This window comes from Pseudophryne corroboree, chromosome 7 (assembly GCF_028390025.1).
Source record: "Pseudophryne corroboree isolate aPseCor3 chromosome 7, aPseCor3.hap2, whole genome shotgun sequence".
In the NCBI taxonomy this organism is placed as follows: domain Eukaryota; kingdom Metazoa; phylum Chordata; class Amphibia; order Anura; family Myobatrachidae; genus Pseudophryne; species Pseudophryne corroboree.
Genome location: NC_086450.1, coordinates 433258467 through 433281287, shown reverse-complemented (window position 1 = coordinate 433281287; position 22821 = coordinate 433258467). Strand labels below are relative to the sequence as shown.

At 46.7% G+C, this 22821-nt stretch overlaps 1 protein-coding gene across 3 annotated transcripts in view; it reads left to right on the top strand.

Moving 5' to 3' along the window:
• LOC134945529 (somatostatin receptor type 5-like) overlaps positions 1–22821 on the top strand; it is a 534823-nt gene that overhangs the window by 323542 nt on the left and 188460 nt on the right. Inside the window, exon 4 of one of the 3 annotated variants that reach the window (XR_010182124.1) lies at positions 10104–10356. The exons of the other annotated variants lie outside the window; for them this stretch is intronic. The gene's annotated coding sequence lies outside the window, so the exon portion shown is untranslated. Of the gene's footprint in view, positions 1–10103; positions 10357–22821 lie in introns of those variants that run through there. 3 annotated transcript variants of the gene reach the window in all.

The window sequence follows — 22821 nt, the reverse complement described above, 5'->3', positions numbered from 1 at the left end:
AGCGCAGTGGAGAATGATTTCAACGTTGTGCAAGGTTCTGCAACCTTTTGAACTTGCCACACGTGAAGTCAGTTCAGACACTGCCAGCCTGAGTCAGGTCATTCCCCTCATCAGGCTTTTGCAGAAGAAGCTGGAGACATTGAAGGAGGAGCTAACACAGAGCGATTCCGCTAGGCATGTGGGACTTGTGGATGGAGCCCTTAATTCGCTTAACAAGGATTCACGGGTGGTCAATCTGTTGAAATCAGAGCACTACATTTTGGCCACCGTGCTCGATCCTAGATTTAAAACCTACCTTGGATCTCTCTTTCCGGCAGACACAAGTCTGCTGGGGTTCAAAGAACTGCTGGTGAGAAAATTGTCAAGTCAAGCGGAACGCGACCTGTCAACATCTCCTCCTTCACATTCTCCCGCAACTGGGGGTGCGAGGAAAAGGCTCAGAATTCCGAGCCCACCCGCTGGCGGTGATGCAGGGCAGTCTGGAGCGACTGCTGATGCTGACATCTGGTCCAGACTGAAGGACCTGCCAACGATTACGGACATGTCGTCTACTGTCACTGCATATGATTCTCTCCCCATTGAAAGAATGGTGGAGGATTATATGAGTGACCGCATCCAAGTAGGCACGTCAGACAGTCCGTACGTATACTGGCAGGAAAAAGAGGCAATTTGGAGGCCCTTGCACAAACTGGCTTTATTCTACCTAAGTTGCCCTCCCACAAGTGTGTACTCCGAAAGAGTGTTTAGTGCCGCCGCTCACCTTGTCAGCAATCGGCGTACGAGGTTACTTCCAGAAAATGTGGAGAAGATGATGTTCATTAAAATGAATTATAATCAATTCCTCCATGGAGACATTCACCAGCAGCAATTGCCTCCACAAAGTACACAGGGAGCTGTGATGGTGGATTCCAGTGGGGACGAATTGATAATCTGTGAGGAGGGGGATGTACACGGTGATGAATCGGAGGATGATGATGAGGTGGACATCTTGCCTCTGTAGAGCCAGTTTGTGCAAGGAGAGATTAATTGCTTCTTTTTTGGTGGGGGTCCAAACCAACCCATCATTTCAGTCACAGTCGTGTGGCAGACCCTGTCACTGAAATGATGGGTTGGTTAAAGTGTGCATGTCCTGTTTATACAACATAAGGGTGGGTGGGAGGGCTCAAGGACAATTCCATCTTGCACCTCTTTTTTCTTTCATTTTTCTTTGCGTCATGTGCTGTTTGGGGAGTGTTTTTTGGAAGGGCCAGCCTGCGTGACACTGCAGTGCCACTCCTAGATGGGCCAGGTGTTTGTGTCGGCCACTAGGGTCGCTTAGCTTACTCACACAGCTACCTCATTGCGCCTCTTTTTTTCTTTGCGTCATGTGCTGTTTGGGGAGTGTTTTTTTGAAGGGCCATCCTGCGTGACACTGCAGTGCCACTCCTAGATGGGCCAGGTGTTTGTGTCGGCCACTAGGGTCGCTGAGCTTACTCACACAGCTACCTCATTGCGCCTCTTTTTTTCTTTGCGTCATGTGCTGTTTGGGGAGTGTTTTTTGGAAGGGCCATCCTGCCTGACACTGCAGTGCCACTCCTAGATGGGCCAGGTGTTTGTGTCGGCCACTAGGGTCGCTGAGCTTAGTCACACAGCTACCTCATTGCGCCTCTTTTTTTTCTTCTTTGCGTCATGTGCTGTTTGGGGAGTATTTTTTGGAAGGGCCATCCTGCCTGACACTGCAGTGCCACTCCTAGATGGGCCAGGTGTTTGTGTCGGCCACTTGGGTCGCTGAGCTTAGTCACACAGCTACCTCATTGCGCCTATTTTTTTCTTTGCGTCATGTGCTGTTTGGGGAGTGTTTTTTGGAAGGGCCATCCTGCGTGACACTGCAGTGACACTCCTAGATGGGCCAGGTGTTTGTGTCGGCCACTTGGGTCGCTGAGCTTAGTCATCCAGCGACCTCGGTGCAAATTTTAGGACTAAAAATAATATTGTGAGGTGTGAGGTGTTCAGAATAGACTGAAAATGAGGGGAAAATTATGGTTATTGAGGTTAATAATACTTTGGGATCAAAATGACCCCCAAATTCTATGATTTAAGCTGTTTTTTAGGGTTTTTTGAAAAAAACACCCGAATCCAAAACACACCCGAATCCGACAAAAAAAATTCGGTGAGGTTTTGCCAAAACGCGTTCGAACCCAAAACACGGCCGCGGAACCGAACCCAAAACCAAAACACAAAACCCGAAAAATTTCCGGTGCACATCTCTAGTGTAAACCCTATTTACAGGAATGGAGACTTAAATTCCTGTGCACAGGTCAGGTTTTGTTTACCACACACTTGCAAGTGTTACTAATAAAAGGTATACCGTTGCTAGCCTAAAATAGTGAGTGGGGCATACTAATATTAATCGCACTGTTGTGATATGTTATATAAGCTATAGATAAAGTAACTCACTGTTGAAGAGACCACTGTAGTAAACGTGTTGTGTTTGTTACAAGTGCAGAAGCATTATTGAAGTGACCTGTTTATTAACCAGATGTCTGACAGCATAGAGAAATTCAGGAGTTCTCGCCCCAGTGACGTAGTACACATGCAGATTTTTAACATTTGTGGAATAATAAAAGACCCTGATTGCATAGCCCTTTTGTTACTTGCTCCTTGAGTCCCCAGCAGGTGTCTCTGAACTGCCGGATAACAAGAACTGGGGTATTCCCGGCACCGATAAGGTAATTACATCTACACTCGGGTCGTGTGCACCACAGGTCAACCCTGGGAAAAAAGGGGTGATGGAGAGAAGCCTGAAGGCTCTTTCCCCCTAATGGTCCTTTTGGCTTAGGGGGTCGGGGATTAAAGGGGTTCCTCCAAGCTTCGGCAAGGGTGGACCTGAGGATTCTCTTTTCTCTATTTGAGCCTTCAGGTTTTGAGGGGATGGGGAGTTATGGGGCCCTTCTACTTTTGGAGAGGGTCCAAAGTAGTGATGAGCGGGTTCGGTTCCTCGGAAACCGAACCCCCCCGAACTTCACCCATTTTACACGGGTCCGAGGCATACTCGGATTCTCCCGTATGGCTCGGTTAACCCGAGCGCGCCCGAACGTCATTATCCCGCTGTCGGATTCTCGCGAGATTCGGATTCTATATAAGCAGCCGCGCGTCGCCGCCATTTTCACTCGTGCATTGGAAATGTTAGGGAGAGGACGTGGCTGGCGTCCTCTCCGTTTATTCATTGTTGAGTTGATGCAAATATTTGTGCTTGCTTATATCATTGTGGGGACTGGGGAGCAGCTTTATATTAATATAGGAGGAGTACAGTGCAGAGTTTTGCTGATCAGTGACCACCAGTTTTATCCATTCTCTGCCTGAAAAAAACGCTCCTTATCTGTGCTCAGTGTGCTGCATATATCTGTGCTTACACTGCTTAATTGTGGGGACTGGGGAGCAGCTGTATAATATAGGAGGAGTACAGTGCAGAGTTTTGCTGATCAGTGACCACCAGTTTTATCCGTTCTCTGCCTGAAAAAAACGCTCCTTATCTGTGCTCAGTGTGCTGCATATATCTGTGCTCACACTGCTTAATTGTGGGGACTGGGGAGCAGCTGTATTATATAGGAGGAGTACAGTGCAGAGTTTTGCTGACAGTGACCACCAGTATACGTTGTCTGCCTGAAAAACACTCCATATCTGTGCTCAGTGTGCTGCATATATCTGTGCTCACACTGCTTTATTGTGGGGACTGGGGACCACCAGTATAATAATATTATATAGGAGGAGTACAGTGCAGAGTTTTGCTGACCAGTGACCACCAGTATACGTTGTCTGCCTGAAAAACACTCCATATCTGTGCTGCATTGTGTAGTATATAGTAGGAGTACAGTGCATAATTTTGCTGACCACCAGTATATAATATATAGGAGTACGGTACACAAGGCCACTGCTGTACCTACCTCTGTGTCGTCAAGTATACTATCCATCCATACCTGTGGTGCATTTAAGTTTTGCACAGTTTGCTGACCACCAGTATATAATATATAGCATTACGGTACAGTAGGCCACTGCTGTACCTACCTCTGTGTCTTAAAGTATACTATCCATCCATACCTATGGTGCATTTCAGTTTTGCACAGTTTGCTGACCACCAGTATATAATATATAGCATTACGGTACAGTAGGCCACTGCTATACCTACCTCTGTGTCGTCAAGTATACTATCCATCTACATTCTATACCTGTGGTGCATTTTAGTTTTGCAGTTTGCTGACACAGTGACCACCAGTATATATAGCAGTACGGTACGGAAGGCCACTGCTGTACCTACCTCTGTGTCGTCAAGTATACTATCCATCTACATTCTATACCTGTGGTGCATTTTAGTTTTGCAGTTTGCTGACAGTGACCACCAGTATATATAGCAGTACGGTACGGAAGGCCACTGCTGTACCTACCTCTGTGTCGTCAAGTATACTATCCATCTACATTCTATACCTGTGGTGCATTTTAGTTTTGCAGTTTGCTGACAGTGACCACCAGTATATATAGCAGTACGGTACGGAAGGCAACTGCTGTACCTACCTCTGTGTCGTCAAGTATACTATCCATCTACATTCTATACCTGTGGTGCATTTTAGTTTTGCAGTTTGCTGACAGTGACCACCAGTATATATAGCAGTACGGTACGGAAGGCCACTGCTGTACCTACCTCTGTGTTGTCAAGTATACTATCCATCTACATTCTATACCTGTGGTGCATTTTAGTTTTGCAGTTTGCTGACAGTGACCACCAGTATATATAGCAGTAGTATATATAGCAGTACGGTACGGAAGGCCACTGCTGTACCTACCTCTGTGTCGTCAAGTATACTATCCATCTACATTCTATACCTGTGGTGCATTTCAGTTGTGCGCAGTATATATAGTAGTAGGCCATTGCTATTGATACTGGCATATAATTCCACACATTAAAAAATGGAGAACAAAAATGTGGAGGGTAAAATAGGGAAAGATCAAGATCCACTTCCACCTCGTGCTGAAGCTGCTGCCACTAGTCATGGCCGAGACGATGAAATGCCATCAACGTCGTCTGCCAAGGCCGATGCCCAATGTCATAGTAGAGAGCATGTAAAATCCAAAAAACAAAAGCTCAGTAAAATGACCCAAAAATCTAAATTGAAAGCGTCTGAGGAGAAGCGTAAACTTGCCAATATGCCATTTACGACACGGAGTGGCAAGGAACGGCTGAGGCCCTGGCCTATGTTCATGGCTAGTGGTTCAGCTTCACATGAGGATGGAAGCACTCATCCTCTCGCTAGAAAAATGAAAAGACTTAAGCTGGCAAAAGCACAGCAAAGAACTGTGCGTTCTTCTAAATCACAAATCCCCAAGGAGAGTCCAATTGTGTCAGCCACTTGGGTCGCTTAGCTTAGTCACACAGCGACCTTGGTGCGCCTCTTTTTTTCTTTGCATCATGTGATGTTTGGGGACTATTTTTTTGAAGTGCCATCCTGCCTGACACTGCAGTGCCACTCCTAGATGGGCCAGGTGTTTGTGTCGGCCACTTGGGTCGCTTAGCTTAGTCACACAGCGACCTTGGTGCGCCTCTTTTTTTCTTTGCATCATGTGCTGTTTGGGGACTATTTTTTTGAAGTGCCATCCTGCCTCACACTGCAGTGCCACTCCTAGATAGGCCAGGTGTTTGTGTCGGCCACTTGGGTCGCTTAGCTTAGTCACACAGCTACCTCATTGCGCCTCTTTTTTTCTTTGCATCATGTGCTGTTTGGAGACTATTTTTTTGAAGTGCCATCCTGCCTGACACTGCAGTGCCACTCCTAGATGGGCCAGGTGTTTGTGTCGGCCACTTGTGTCGCTTAGCTTAGTCACACAGCGACCTTGGTGCGCCTCTTTTTTTCTTTGCATCATGTGCTGTTTGGGGACAATTTTTTTGAAGTGCCATCCTGCCTGACACTGCAGTGCCACTCCTAGATGGGCCAGGAGTTTGTGTCGGCCACTTGTGTCGCTTAGCTTAGCCATCCAGCGACCTCGGTGCAAATTTTAGGACTAAAAATAATATTGTGAGGTGTGAGGTGTTCAGAATAGACTGGAAATGAGTAGAAATTATGGTTATTGAGGTTAATAATACTATGGGATCAAAATGACCCCCAAATTCTATGATTTAAGCTGTTTTTTAGGGTTTTTTTGAAAAAAACACCCGAATCCAAAACACACCCGAATCCGACAAAAAATTTTCGGTGAGGTTTTGCCAAAACGCGTCCGAATCCAAAACACGGCCGCAGAACCGAATCCAAAACCAAAACACAAAACCCGAAAAATGTCCGGTGCACATCACTAGTCCAAAGTCACATGCCCCAAACACAGGGGTTAATTTACTAAGATGGGTGTTCTATTTAAGATGGGATGTTGTACATAGCAACCAATCAAATTCTACTTCTCATTTATCTACCACCTTCTAGAAGATAATACCTGGAATCTGATTGGTTGCTATGGGCAACTTATTTTAAATAGAACTCCCATCTTAGTAAATTTACCCCACAGTATTTACACTGCATTGGGTGAATTGGAGCACACACTGCGGGCTTAAAAAAAAAAAAAAACTTGGGTCCCGCTCCCAGTGTTGTAAAAGGAAGCTCACAGCAAGCATTCCTTGCTTAGTGATTAGGGCCTTTTGCCGGACAACCTGCTCCTCGCGCCCACTAACCTTAGCTTGCTCCTTACTTCACAGGTGTTTTCAGGGACATAGCCGCAATTACTGTTTGATAATTGACCCCCTTAGTCTATTTATTGTCTAGTCACTGCCTCAGGGCTGTGACTAGAGTGGGTTCAGCAGTAACTGAGATAGACTTACAGGGCACAACGTTTCCTGTACATTACATATTTCCTGCCTCAAATGGCTTAGTGCTCAATGGGCATTAAAAAGTCAACAAGGGCATAGAACGCATCAGATTCCTTCATTACACTGGTTGACCATATTATTCTTTTTACTTGGGACGCTCATGGATTACACAGGATCTGTGGCTGGCTGACTTCAAGCCTACATTTCAGCTGGTTTTAATCAGCCACAGAACCTGTGTAATCCATGGTCTACTTTTCGTATATCGCCAACAATCCAATTTTTCAATTGGGATGGTGGCCGTTTTGCTGTGGTGGCACAGTTGCGCCATAAAAGGGTATGGCAATGTCATGTGTCTAGGACTTCTAATGCATGACTAATGGTGTACAGGGCTTAATACCACCCAACATTCACAGCAGCTCCTAGGTTCCATGACAGCGGGGGAAAGTTCCAAGAATTGGATTATGCTGCCTAGTTCAGGATTGTTGGCTTTAACAGCTTCCAGCTTTGAACATCCTCTTAGCTTGATGGTTGCCCAAAGTCTTACTGAGTAAGGAAAAGCAAGGCACCAGGGGTATATATGTAATGAGAGCAGGGTGTGTGTGCGGTACAGGCGTGCTCCTGTGTCAAAGAAGGCCTACACCGCACTCCCTGAGCACTAATACCAGGTCCATGCGGGCTGGTGCCCTTTTTCTGGTCAATTCTTAAAAAGGGGAAGGATGACCTTGACTTAAAAACCACTCCAGAAAAGGGGGCGTGGCCACCCACAAGGGGACGTGTCCTTCAGTGTAGTAGGACCCCTTATACTATCTAGTACTTGAGCCCCTTTCACCTTATACCACACAGTATGAGCCGAAATTCACATTACAGCACACGGTATGAGCCGAAATTCACATTACAGCACACGGTATATGCCGAAATTCACATTACAGCACACGGTATGAGCCAAAATTCACAGTACAGCACACTGTATGAGCCGAAATTCGCATTATAGCACACGGTATGAGCCGAAATTCATATTATAGCACATGGTATGAGCCGAAATTCACATTATAGCACACGGTATGATCCATAATTCAGGGATAGGGAGAGAGAGAGAAAGCGGGGACAGAGAGAGTGACAGCAGGGACAGGGAGAGTGACAGCAGGGACAGGAAGAGTGACAGAAGGGACATAGGGAAGCAGGGGAACATTACCTGAGATGAGCAGCAGAGGTGCGGAAGGGACTGTAGTCGTCGTTGGAGGAGCCCATGATCTGCAGGGGATTCGGCTGTACTAAGCTGTCCTTCGTTGCTGCGGTGTTGATGTCCCTTTAACCACCGCAAGTTGTGGTCTGCGGCGGTCAGCTTTCAGTGGCGGTGCGGCAGTGAACGTTGGTCAGCGGTGGGCGGCTGTTCCTAGCCGGGCAGGGACGGGAGCAGCATGTGCAGCAGGCTTCCGGGTCAGTGGAAGAAGTGCCGGTATGCTATACCGCCGCATACCAGCCCACTTCGACCACTGCAGGTAATAATTTAATTTGGAAAGTGATGACTGTGAGATGTAATTAGGGCTCTGCTTGCGGAGGGAGCAGACATTGAGGCCAGAATGAGTTTGTGAAAGTGTGTAAACAACTCCATCACTATTTTGCTACAAGGCCCTGACATTTATAGTTACATCCCTGACGTTGCCATGGACTGAGCGTAAGAAGGAGCATAAGGAGCATAAGATGAGAATTCATGTAAATGGGGCTCTGTCACAAGTATTGTTATCGTCCCACAAACGTCTAGTTATGGTCCCGAATGATGGGACTGAGGGTTCTTACAGTGAGAGCAGTCTGCTTGCATAGCCATAGATAAAACCTCTTAGAGGGGTATTCAGTTAGTGCCGGTAATCTCAGAGCTATTGAATTCGCTACCCTACCTATTCAATTGCGGCCAGTTTGTGAAAAATGCCTCAAAATCTGCAAAAACGGCTTGCTTTTTTGCCGGCGCAGGTGAGAAAACATGCAGATTCACCGATCCACATGTTTTTCGCTCCTACTGAATTTTTCGCCAAGTTGAAAAAACGGCCCTGCTATTAAATAGGGCGAATCCCCATTCGCCATAAAAATAGCGAAAAGTCAAATTTTTTCGCCTAGGTGGAAAAAACAGACCTAATTGAATACCCCCCTTATTCTCAAATTGCATAAATGCAGTCAAATAAAATTGTGTGGCCCTACACCTGATATATTCTGTATCTACTGGAAAAGTTATTTTTCGAACACCAATGTACCGTATGAAATACCATAATTACAACTTAATTAATAGGATGGGGTATTAAAAATAAAGTTTTGCAATGTTTGTCTTGACTGAGATTCTCCTGCAAGTTCTATCAAGATGTGAAAATGTTTCCGAATATGTCATCAATTATAATACGTGTTTATAGATTTCCAAATATAAAACATACTATTTTTATATTGGATCAATTTGAATTTAGATTTCACTCATTCTGTAATAGTATTCACAGTAATAGTCTGCATAAAACATCTGCTTGCTGTTTACATTTCACTTAAGTACATACACGTGTGTGTACATATATGTTTCCCATTATTAAAAACGGATGGTTTTGACTAACCTGACTCTACAATACCAGCCGTAAAGTTGTTTAACTTTTCCCATTGCTAATATCAACATGGAAACAATAAGCCTTCCGTGTTTGCTCTCTATAAAACAGCTTGACATCATTTTCTTTTTTTAGAAGAAATATTGACTTAATTTGTTCCAGAATAGAAAGTTTAGTATATTACTTTTTGTCATATGCGTATTATTAGACACAGTTAGATCAAGCTACAGATGGTCCTGACTAAGGAAACTTTAATTTTGGTCTCTATCTACCTACCTCATACCTCCCAACTTCGTAAGATGCGGATGCAGGACCTGGTGCGCCAGCGGGCAAAAATTGGGGGCGGAGCCTCCCGACTTAACCTCCTGTATGCGGGACACAGCAACCCGCTGGCAGGACAGTGTCCAGATAGCAGGACTGTCCCGCTGGAATCGTGAAGTTGGGAGGTATGACCTACCTGTCTATCATTCTATGCTATGCCTGATATTGTGTAGGTCCCCTTCGGCCCACCAAGACAGCTCTGACCCATTGAGGCATGGACTCCACAATACCTCTTAAAGTGTCCTGTGGTATTTGGCACCAATACGTAAGCAGCTGATCCGTGAAGTCCTGTAAGTCGCTAGGTGGAGCCTCCATGGCCCATATAATATAAATATGCATGATATATTGATGGTCAATTAATATGTGCAAATCTCTGTTCACAGTCATATACACCTGCAACCCAGTGCCAGCGATATATTGTCCGGCCTCTGCATTTCTGTGGCGACTGAAATGGGACTCCAGCGCTCCCGACATCCCCGAACTCTGACTGAGGAGCCGCTGTACAGCTGTGGCAGCTCCGATCGTGTCCACAGCTGATTGTGACAATGTAGAGCAGAGAAAACTGTACTTAGAAACCCCCCATTATTGCGCTACTAGGGCCCTATCACATCTACAGTATGAACGTCTCTAGAAAAACAGAAGAACGATTGAGAAACAGTAAGGCAAATTAAACCGCCACTGTGTGTGTAACTTTGGTTACCATTTGTTGTCTGTTAATAACATTTTTTTTTATGGTTGTGCATGAAGTAGGAGTTGAAACTTGTTGGTTGCTTGCTATTGGTGAGCAGTTTATACTAGTGTTTATAGGTGGGCAGCCCTTCCTGTGTTTCCCTCTTTGATTCCTGGAAGTCTACGTTCCTGCCCTGCCTTGTGTTCTTTGAGGATTTTGCTAGTTGTGTTGGTGCATTTGGGATGTTTGGGTTTTGTCTGGGTGTTGCGGTATGGTACAACCAATGTTAGGGTTTTGTTTTTTTTAAATATATTTATTTGTTTTTTTACCAAATTTTACAAGAAATAGCAGTGGATATATACAATAGGAGATATGTCAGGCAGCGATTCAGCATAGTATCATCGACTGATCTGGTTCAACAAAAACAGGAACATAATATACATAGACCTTAGAGTTGCAGAAAAACTTTGAGTATAAAAGACAAGCAGTGGAACTCTTAGTCCATTCGGAGAAGTCGGGCAACCAAAAAAAAATAAGAATTTACTTACCGATAATTCTATTTCTCATAGTCCGTAGTGGATGCTGGGGACTCCGTAAGGACCATGGGGAATAGCGGCTCCGCAGGAGACTGGGCACATCTAAAGAAAGCTTTAGGACTATCTGGTGTGCACTGGCTCCTCCCCCTATGACCCTCCTCCAAGCCTCAGTTAGGATACTGTGCCCGGACGAGCGTACACAATAAGGAAGGATTTTGAATCCCGGGTAAGACTCATACCAGCCACACCAATCACACCGTATAACCTGTGATCTGAACCCAGTTAACAGCATGATAACAGAGGAGCCTCTGAAAGATGGCTCACAACAATAATAACCCGATTTTTGTAACAATAACTATGTACAAGTATTGCAGACAATCCGCACTTGGGATGGGCGCCCAGCATCCACTACGGACTATGAGAAATAGAATTATCGGTAAGTAAATTCTTATTTTCTCTAACGTCCTAAGTGGATGCTGGGGACTCCGTAAGGACCATTGGGATTATACCAAAGCTCCCAAACGGGCGGGAGAGTGCGGATGACTCTGCAGCACCAAATGAGAGAACTCCAGGTCCTCCTCAGCCAGGATATCAATTTTGTAGAATTTTACAAACGTATTTGCTCCTGACCAAGTAGCTGCTCGGCAAAGTTGTAAAGCCGAGACCCCTCGGGCAGCCGCCCAAGATGAGCCCACCTTCCTTGTGGAGTGGGCATTTACAGATTTTTGGCTGTGGCAGGCCTGCCACAGAATGTGCAAGCTGAATTGTACTACAAATCCAACGAGCAATAGTCTGCTTAGAAGCAGGAGCACCCAGCTTGTTGGGTGCACACAGGATAAACAGCGAGTCAGATTTCCTGACTCCAGCCGTCCTGGAAACATATATTTTCAGGGCACTGACAACGTCTAGCAACTTGGAGGCCTCCAAGTCCCTAGTAGCCGCAGGCACCACCAATAGGTTGGTTCAGGTGAGACGCTGAAACCACCTTGGGGAGAAACTGAGGACGAGTCCTCAATTCCGCCCTGTCCGAATGGAAAATCAGATAAGGGCTTTTTCAGGATAAAGCCGCCAATTCTGACACGCGCCTGGCCCAGGCCAGGGCCAACAGCATGACCACTTTCCATGTGAGATATTTTAACTCCACAGATTTAAGTGGTTCAAACCAATGTGACTTTTGGAACCCAAAACTACATTGAGATCCCAAAGTGCCACTGGAGGCACAAAAGGAGGCTGTATATGCAGTACCCCTTTTACAAACGTCTGAACTTCAGGGACTGAAGCTAGTTCTTTTTGGAAGAAAATTGACAGGGCCGAAATTTGAACCTTAATGGACCCCAATTTCAGGCCCATAGACACTCCTGTTTGCAGGAAATGTAGGAATCGACCCAGTTGAATTTCCTCCGTCGGGCCTTACTGGACTCGTACCACGCAACATATTTTCGCCAATTGCGGTGATAATGTTTTTGCGGTTACATCCTTCCTGGCTTTGATCAGGATAGGGATGACTTCATCCGGAATGCCTTTTTTCCTTCAGGATCCGGCGTTCAACCGCCATGCCGTCAAACGCAGCCGCGGTAAGTCTTGGAACAGACAGGGTCCTTGCTGGAGCAGGTCCCTTCTTAGAGGTAGAGGCCACGGATCCTCCGTGAGCATCTCTTGAAGTTCCGGTTACCAAGTCCTTCTTGGCCAATCCGGAACCACGAATATAGTGCTTACTCCTCTCCATCTTATCAATCTCAGTACCTTGGGTATGAGAGGCAGAGGAGGGAACACATACCCTGACTGGTACACCCACGGTGTTACCAGAGCGTCTACAGCTTATTGCCTGAGGGTCCCTGGACCTGGCGCAATACCTGTCGAGTTTTTAATCATGTGGAAGACTTCTGGGTGAAGTCCCCACTCTCCCGGGTGGAGGTCGTGCTGAGGAAGTCTGCTTCCCAGTTGTCCACTCCCGGAATGAATACTGCTGACAGTGCTATCACATGATTTTCCGCCCAGCGAAGAATCCTTGCAGCTTCTGCCATTGCCCTCCTGCTTCTTGTGCCACCCTGTCTGTTTACGTGGGTGACTGCCGTGATGTTGTCCGACTGGATCAACACCGGCTGACCTTGAAGCAGAGGTCTTGCTAAGCTTAGAGCATTGTAAATGTCCCTTAGCTTCAGGATATTTATGTGAAGTGATGTCTCCAGGCTTGACCATAAGCCCTGGATATTCCTTCCCTGTGTGACTGCTCCCCAGCCTCGCAGGCTGGCATCCGTGGTCACCAGGACCCAGTCCTGAATGCCTAATCTGCGGCCCTCTAGAAGATGAGCACTCTGCAACCACCACTCTGCAACCACCTTGGTGACAGGGTTATCCGCTGATGCATCTGAAGATGCGATCCGGACCATTTGTCCAGCAGGTCCCACTGGAAAGTTCTTGCGTGGAATCTGCCGAATGGGATTGCTTCGTAGGAAGCCACCATTTTACCCAGAACCCTTGTGCATTGATGCACTGAGACTTGGCTCGGTTTTAGGAGGTTCCTGACTAGCTCGAATAACTCCCTGGCTTTCTCCTCCGGGAGAAACACCTTTTTCTGGACTGTGTCCAGGATCATCCCTAGGAACAGAAGACACGTCGTCGGAACCAGGTGCGATTTTGGAATATTGAGAATCCAATCGTGCTGCCGCAACACTACCTGAGATAGTGCTACACCGACCTCCAACTGTTCCCTGGATCTTACCCTTATCAGGGAATTGTCCAAGGAAGGGATAACTAAAATTCACTTCCTTCGAAGGAATATCATCATTTCGGCCATTACCTTGGTAAAGACCCGGGGTGCCGTGTACCATCCATACGGCAGCGTCTGAACTGATAGTGACAGTTCTGTACCATAAACCTGAGGTACCCTTGGTGAGAAGGGTAAATTTTGACATGAAGGTAAGCATCCTTGATGTCCCGAGAAATCATGTAGTCCCCTTCTTCCAGGTTCGCAATCACTGCTCTAAGTGACTCAATCTTGAATTTGAACCTCTGTACGTAAGTGTTCAAAGATTTTAGATTTAGAATCGGTCTCACCGAGCCGTCCGGCTTCGGTACCACAACAGTGTGGAATAATACCCCGTTCCCTGTTGCAGGAGGGGTATCTTGATTATTACCTGCTGGGAATACAGCTTGTGAATGGCTTCCAAAACTGTCTCCCTGTCAGAAGGAGACATCGGTAAAGCCGACTTTAGGAAACGGCGAGGGGGAGACGTCTCGAATTCTAAGTTGTACCCCTGAGATATCACCTGAAGGATCCAGGGGTCTACTTGCGAGTGAGCCCACTGCGCGCTGAAATTCATTGAGACGGGCCCCCCACCGTGCCTGATTCTGCTTGTAAAGCCCCAGCGTATACTGAGGGCTTGGCAGAGGCGGGAGAGGGTTTCTGTTCCTGGGAACTGGCTGATTTCTGCAGCCTTTTTCCTCTCCCTCTGTCACGGGGCAGAAATGAGGAACCTTTTGCCCGCTTGTCCACGAAAAGACTGCGCCTGATAATACGGCGTCTTCTCATGTTGAGAGGCGACCTGGGGTACAAACGTGGAATTCCCAGCTGTTGCCGTGACCACCAGGTCTGAAAGACCGACCCCAAATAACTCCTCCCTTAATAAAGCAATACTTCTAAATGCCGTTTGGAATACGCATCTCCTGACCACTGACGTGTCCATAACCCTCTACTGGTAGAAATGGACAACGCGCATAGACTTGATGCCAGTCGGCAAATATTCCGCTGTGCATCACGCATATATAAAAATGCATCTTTTAAATGCTCTATAGGCAAAAATATACTGTCCTTATCTAGGGTATCAATATTTTCAGTCAGGGAATCCGACCACGCCAACCCAGCACTGCACATCCAGGCTGAGGCGATTGCTGGTCGCAGTATAACACCAGTATGTGTGTAAATACCTTTTAGGATACCCTCCTGCTTTCTATCAGCAGGATCCTTAAGGGCGGCCATCTCAGGCGAAGGTAGAGCCCTTACAAGCGTGTGAGCGCTTTATCCCCCCTAGGGGGTGTTTCCCAACGCACCCTAACCTCTGGAGGGAAAGGATATAATGCCAATAACATTTTAGAAATTATCCGTTGTTATCGGGGGAAACCCACGCATCATCACACACCTCATTTAATTTCTCAGATTCAGGAAAACTACAGGTAGTTTTTCCTCACCGAACATAATACCCCTTTTTTTGGTGGTACTCGTATTATCAGAAATGTGTAAAACATTTTTCATTGCCTCAATCATGTAACAATTTAACTCGGAATGACCCCCTTCATTCCGAGTTGATCGTTAGCTAGCTGCTTTTAGCAGCAGTGCAAACGCTAGGCCGCCGCCCTCTGGGAGTGTATCTTAGCTTAGCAGAACTGCTCGTAAAAAATTTCATGCAGTTTCTGAGCAGCTCCAAACCTACTCCTACCTTGCGATCACTTCAGTCAGTTTAGTTCCTGCTTTGACGTCACAAACACGCCCTGCGTTCGGCCAGCCACTCCTCCGTTTCCTCAGACACGCCTGCGTTTTTACCTGACACGCCTGCGTTTTTTAGCACACTCCCGGAAAACGGCCAGTTACCACCCAGAAACACCCACTTCCTGTCAATCACTCACCGATCAACAGAGCGACAGAAAAGCGTCGCTCGCCCTTGTGTAAAACTGCATAGTCTTGTGTGATAGTACTTCACGCGTGCGTACTGCGGCCCGTACGCATGCGCAGAAATGCCGATTTTTAGCCTGATCGCTGTGCTGCGAACAACGGCAGCTAGCGATCAACTCGGAATGAGGGCCATTGTGCGATATGTAAATAACAGGACATTAACACTACATTTAATGCACAAAATGGTAAGCTGCTCAATCAGATTGTGATGTCACTCAGATGCTAAAAGGGAGGGGTAATTCTGTGTAAGAAAAAACAATTTGTGTTCCCTAATGCACACTGAGTGAGAAATAATACTACATAATAATCAGATAATACGGAGATCTTAGTTGTGTATATCTGCAGATATAGGATTAAGCCCCCAGGCCGTTCGGCAAGGCGTCTCCGTCACTGGGGGTCTCTAATACTAGGTATGGGTCCGGGGTGCAGGACCCCATCACGTCAGCACAGGTCGGCTACCCCAGGTCAGCACACAGGTGAAAGTTAATAAGGGTTAATAAGAAGCACATAAGTGCTATATAAGTGAAGTGCGATTAAAAGAATGCAAAAATATATACAAAGTGATAGGGAAAATCATAATTGTTAATAAAGTGTTAGGGTGTGCCGACCGGAAGGCGCCCAGCCACACCGACACAGGGGCCACCGCACCCCACACCCACCCCATAAATAATTACATATATGTCTGGGTCTGAATGCCCAGTGTAAGGCCACATGATAATGGCTCCTACAGAATCTGAGAGCCAGCTTACCTGGAGACACCCCTAACTTCTCCAGTGGCACTCTGGAGTCAGCAATCCCTCCTAATGCTGACCCATCCATGCCTCTCTAAATACAATGCACAAAATGGCAAGCTTCTCAATCAGATTGTGATGTCACTCAGGTGCTAAAAGGGAGGGGTAATTCTGTGTAAGAAAAAACAATTTGTGTTCTCTAATGTAGGGAAAAATTACCAAAGTAATAGGCCCGGCGCTTCAAAATATGGTGTTTACCCAAAGCAGCTGTTTAAGGGATTGTTAAATACCTAAAATAGGATTTTGGTACCTACCAGGTAAATCCTTTTCTTTGAATCCATAGGGGGCACTGGAGTACTCTTGGGATATGGACGGCTTCCACCGGAAGAAGGCACTGAATAAATTAATTTTTGAGACTACTCCTCCCCTCCATATCCTGCAGCACTTCAGTGTTTTTTACTGAGCCGAACAGGATCGATAGAGAGATTGACAAAAGGAGAATTACATATAGTCTCACAGACAACAATAAAGTTGACACAACGTAACAGACAACTAAACAGTTGACACCATAACTGATTAACCCTTGTTAAATTTAAACCAGTCGTGAAAGTGTGTTACCATAAGAACCACTGGACTCCTAAAACAGGTAAACTGCTCTGGGTGGGCGTCCAGTGCCCCCTATGGATTCAAAGAAAAGGATTTACCTGGTAGGTACCAAAATCCTATTTTCTTTTTCATCCACTAGGGGTCACTGGAGTACTCTTGGGATGTACCAAAGTCTCCTCCGTGGCGGGAGAGCTGTTTGGCACCTGTAACACTAAACGGCCAAAGCTAGATGCTGCTGCCGCGAACGTATCAAACTTGTAAAAGCGCACAAACGTGTGCACTGACGACCAAGTAGCCGCACGGCAAAGCTGTGTCGTAGAAGCCCCACGACTCGCTGCCCATGACGTCCCCACAGAACGTGTGGAATGAGCTGTTACTGAAGTAGGTGGCTGTAACTTAGCATAAAGGTAAGCCTGACGTATAGTCAGTTTGATCCATCTGGATAAGGTCTGCTTAGAGGCTGGCCAACCCCTCTTAGCTGCGTCATAGAGAACAAACAACGTATCTGTCTTACGCACAGTAGACGTTCGGGAAACATAGATGCGCAATGCGCGAACCACATCCAACGTTCCAGAATCTCCTGTTAACACAGGAACTACTATTGGTTGATTGATGTGAAAAGACGACACTACCTTTGGTAGAAAAGCGGGATTCGTCCGAAGTTCCGCTCTGTCATCATGAAAAATTAAATACGGTGACTTGCATGACAAGGCACCCAAATCTGAAACACGCTTAGCCGAAGCTAAGGCTAAAAGAAAAATCGTTTTCCAAGTGAGAAATTTAATATCCACTTGTTGTAAGGGTTCAAAGTAATCGGACTGTAAGAAATCTAAAACCAGATTCAAGTCCCATGGTGCTGTAGGTGGAATGAAAGGAGGCTGTATCCTCTTTACACCCTGTAGAAACGTATGTATTGACTGCAACGAGGCCAATTTCCTTTGAAAATAAATTGACAACGCAGATACCTGCACCTTTAGTGTGGAAAGACGTAGTCCTCCATCTAACCCCATTTGTAAAAATAACAAAAGACGGGATAATTTAAAAGACGATGTCGGAAATTTCCGAGCTTCACACCAACCTATATAAGTACGCCAAATTCTATAATAATGAGCTGCCGTAACCGGCTTCCTAGCTCGTACCATGGTTGGTATAACAGACTCAGGAATGCCCTCTTTCCTTAAGATGGCCTTTTCAACAGCCACCCCGTCAAACGCAGCCGCGCTAAATCGGGGTAAAGGAACGGACCCTGTTGTAACAGGTCCGGACGTAGTGGGAGTGGCCACGGATCGTCTGCGAGTAACCCGAGGAGATCCGAGAACCAAGCCCTCCGAGGCCAATGAGGCGCTATTAGAATGACTGTGACGAACCCTCTCTTGATCCGTTTTAGCACCAACGGGAGCAGCGGAAACGGTGGAAACAGATACACCAGGCTGTATGGCCACGTGGCTGTGAGAGCATCCACCGCCACTGCCCCTGGATCTCTTGTTCTGGACACATATCTTGACACCTGATGATTGTGGCGGGATGCCATTAGATCCACCTGAGGGTAACCCCACTTCTGGATCAACATCTGAAATACTTCTGGATTCAATGCCCACTCTCCTGGATGAAAATCCCGACGACTGAGAAAATCTGCCTCCCAGTTGTCCACTCCAGGAATGAACACTGCCGATAATATCACCTGGTGATATTCGGCCCATCTGAGGATCCGAGCTACTTCCCGCATAGCCATGCGGCTTCTCGTTCCTCCTTGTTTGTTTATATATGCGACTGCCGTCGCGTTGTCTGACTGCACCTGAACAGTCTGAAAACGAAACATGTACACCGCTTGTCTTAGAGCATTGTAAATCGCCCTGAGTTCCAGAACATTTATGGATAGCGATCTTTCGTGATCCGCCCAGAGGCCCTGGAGCCGATAACTCTGAACTACAGCTCCCCAACCCCTGAGACTTGCGTCTGTTGTCAGAATTATCCAATTCGCGACGCCGAATCGTCTCCCTGCAGATAGATTGTGTATTTTTAACCACCAGAGAAGAGACACCCTGACTTGTGGTGACAACCTCACCCTGTGGTGCAGCTGCAGATGTGATCCCGACCACTGTGCTAACACCTCCAGTTGAAACGGACGTGAGTGAAATCTTCCGAACTGAAGTGCTTCGAAAGCCGCCACCATTGTGCCTAGAAGGCGAATGCACAAATGTACTGAGACTGTGCGTGGCTTGAGCACTAATTGCACCAGATGACGAATGCCCTGTACTTTCTGTTGTGGCAGGTAAACCCTTTGTTTTACTGTATCGAGAATCATCCCTAGGAATTGAAGTCGTTGACACGGAATTAGATGTGATTTCTTTAAACTGACTATCCAACCGTGCTGAACTAGTACATTGTACGTTAGTAAGGCATGTTGGAGAAGCAATTGTTGAGACGGAGCCTTTATGAGTAGATCGTCTAAATACGGAACAATTATTACCCCTAGGGACCTGAGATGAGCTGTCATCCCGGACATTACCTTGGTGAATACCCGAGGCGCTGATGAGAGGCCAAACGGTAGAGCCTGAAATTGGTAATGGTCTCGTCTTATCGCAAACCTTAAGAAACTCTGGTGAGGTGGCCAAATCGGAATGTGCAAATACGCATCCTTGAGATCTAGTGCAATCATGAATTCCTGTGGCTCTAACCCTGCAATTACTGACCTGAGAGATTCCATCTTGAATCTGTGGTAAGTGACGTAATGATTGAGACCTTTTAGGTTCAATATTGGCCTGACTGAGCCATCTGGTTTTGGTACCAGAAACAGACTGGAATAATAACCCTGCCCCTGTTCCTGCACAGGGACCGGAATTATCACTGCAGCATTCAGCAGAGACTGAATGGCAACCTGCAGAACTGCTTTCTTGTCGTCCGACACAGGCAGTCCTGTCGTGAAAAATCTTCCTGTCGGAAGATAATCGAACTCTATTTTGTAACCCTCTAATACTAAATTGCGGATCCACCCATCTGTGGACGTCTGCAGCCACGCCCCCTGAAAGCTCTGAAGGCGTGCTCCCACAATTGGAGATCCGAGATGGGCTGGGAGCCCGTCATGCCACTGGTTTGTTAGTGGTCTTGGTGTCTTGACGACGTGCATTGGATTGTCGGGCACTACGACCCCGACCTCTTCTGCCCGGCGTGACTGCTCCTCCCTGCCCACGAAAGGGCTGAGTTCTAAAGGATTTGAACGCCGGACCAGAATATTTCCGTTTAGGTATAGTTGTAGGCGATGGAAGAAAAACAGACTTCCCTCCAGTAGCCTCAGAAATCCATTTGTCCAATTCAGGACCAAAAAGTTTCTCTCCATCATAAGGCAATGCCTCTATACCTTTTTTAACCTCCGTCTCCGCCTGCCACGAACGCAGCCAAAGTGCTCGTCGTACTGTGACTAGCGATGAGGACAGGCGAGAAGTAAGCTGACAGACGTCAGTAGAAGCTGTACATAGATATTCAGCAGCTTCCCAGATTTGATCCGCGAGAAGTATAAGATGATCATCTTGCAGAGCCGACTTGAGCTCTTTTATCCATACCATTAAAGCTTTAGTAACCCAAATGCCAACCAACCCAGGTCTTAACAGCACTCCAGTTGCTGTGTACATGGACCTTAGCATAGCCTCTATTTTACGATCTGCAGGGTCTTTAAGCGTAGTAGCAGTTGGGACTGGTATGGTTAACTTCCTCGTAAGTTTAGATACGGATGAATCCACCAAAGGTGGGTTCTCCCATGTAGCTGTCATGGCCTCTGGAAACGGGTAACTCGATTTAAATCTACGAGGAATAGAAAACCGTTTGTCCGGATTTTTCCGTGACTCCAGTAACATTTTATTAAGAGATTCCGAGATAGGGAAACACATCGGAGATCTCTGTCGTTTAGTAAAGACTACCTCATCATTCGTCAGTGGCTCCTCAGTTTCCGTAAACTCCAGCGACTGACGAACTGCTCTGATGAGATTGTCAATACCTGGGCTGTCAAAGTCGTCACCTTCTGACTGTTGTTCTATTTCGCCCTCCTCGTACTCCTGTTCAGTGAGGTCTAGTATCCCAGAGACAGGAAAATTAGTAGGAAAAGGAAACTTATCTTTTCCACTCAAGGTGGACTTATGACCAGTTTGAGCCCAGGTAACTCAAATGGTCTCATCTTAAACTCAGATCTTGCCGCCTCTCTTTCTTCACGAGAGGCGGCCAGTTCTGATTGTAAACCAACTAATACATCTGCAAGTAAAGCCCATGGCGGGTCCTGAGATGCCTTTACTTCTGGAATGGAAATCGTATTTATGGCTGTATTAACAACACATGCTGTACATGTGGTGGATCCATCAGGCAACACACTCTTACAGACATGACATGACAAATGTTTCTTAGATTTTGCTGGTGTCTTACTCATTATGAAGACAGACAATACAAACTCCACACAGACAGACTGCACGACTCAGTAATAACACCAAAGTTCCTGGTATATATCTAGGCAAGTGCAGTGCCTGCCAGAAATACGAAAACTGACCCCAAAATTCCTCTAGTACCACTCTTAGCCGAGATGTAAAAATAGGAAACCTGGAACAGACAGGAGAACATTTAAACATATTAAGCATTTCTTGCACTGCCAAATACTGTTAAAGTCTCCCCCCCCCCACTCCCACGACCTCCGTGTACAGCACCGGGTCTGGGCCTGTGGAAGTTTTGCAAAGGGCCGTGTGAGCGGCCTGACTGTAGACCCCGGACAACGGAACTCCTCGGCTGCTGCGGGCGGATGGCGGAAGCAGAGAGCGTGCTGCATAGAGCCGTGGAGCGGCCTATGCACACGTGCTCCCGCCCGCCACACACAGCATAACGGCGTGTCTGTGTAGCCAAGCAGCGCTGCTGCTGCGCAGGGAGCAGCGGTCTCTTAGGATGCTGGGAGCCGGAGAGTGAGAGCGCGCCGCATGGACCGTGAAGCGGCCCATGTACACGCGCTCCGGGCAGCGGTGAGTACCCAACAATCCCCAACAGTGGAGCGGCAGCAAGCGCTGACCGCCCCAACCCAACATACCTGGACCGTGACAAAAGTCTATGACGGGGCCTTCATCCAAGCTCCGTCCAGCTTTCCTGCAGGCAGCCTGCAAGTGGAGTGAGGGAGCTCTTTACAGAGAGGTCCGACACTCACGGCTACTCAGCCGCTTCCACTGTCCCTGACCCACGCCTGTTAGAAGGGGGGAAAGGACGTGGAAATTGAAGAAAAAAAAAAACTTAGAAAAAAATTCCAATACTTTGTGGATGAGCTCCACTATGCCTTCTAACTGTGTCGAGCACAGAAAAAACACTGAAGTGCTGCAGGATATGGAGGGGAGGAGTAGTCTCAAAAATTAATTTATTCAGTGCCTTCTTCCGGTGGAAGCCGTCCATATCCCAAGAGTACTCCAGTGACCCCTAGTGGATGAAAAAGAAAGAATAATTGTAGGAAAGGATATACAGCGCTATAAACTGGATATAGACAATATAGCTTTTTATTTGTTAAAAATTAACATATAGTTGCAACAACAAAAAATATATATATATATGACTGATTAAAAATATATATAAAATAGGGCAAACATGGCACAGCAATTTGTTGAGTATATTACCACATTTAGAGGCCAAACACAGTCTCCTGTATAGAATCCTTGGAAAAAAATGCCACAGTCCAGGGGGTGTATATAGCACTTGTGGAGATATTTAGTCCGTATGGAGTAGTGATGTGTGTGAGAGGTGCGGTGCGTGTGGTGGTGCCTGCTGCCGTGCAGGTGTAGACGCGGTACTCACCAGGCGCCGCTCTCTCTCACCTTCAGGTACCGGAACCTTCAACGGACCTGGAATTCTTCAGTCGGATCCGGACACGGCGATTCC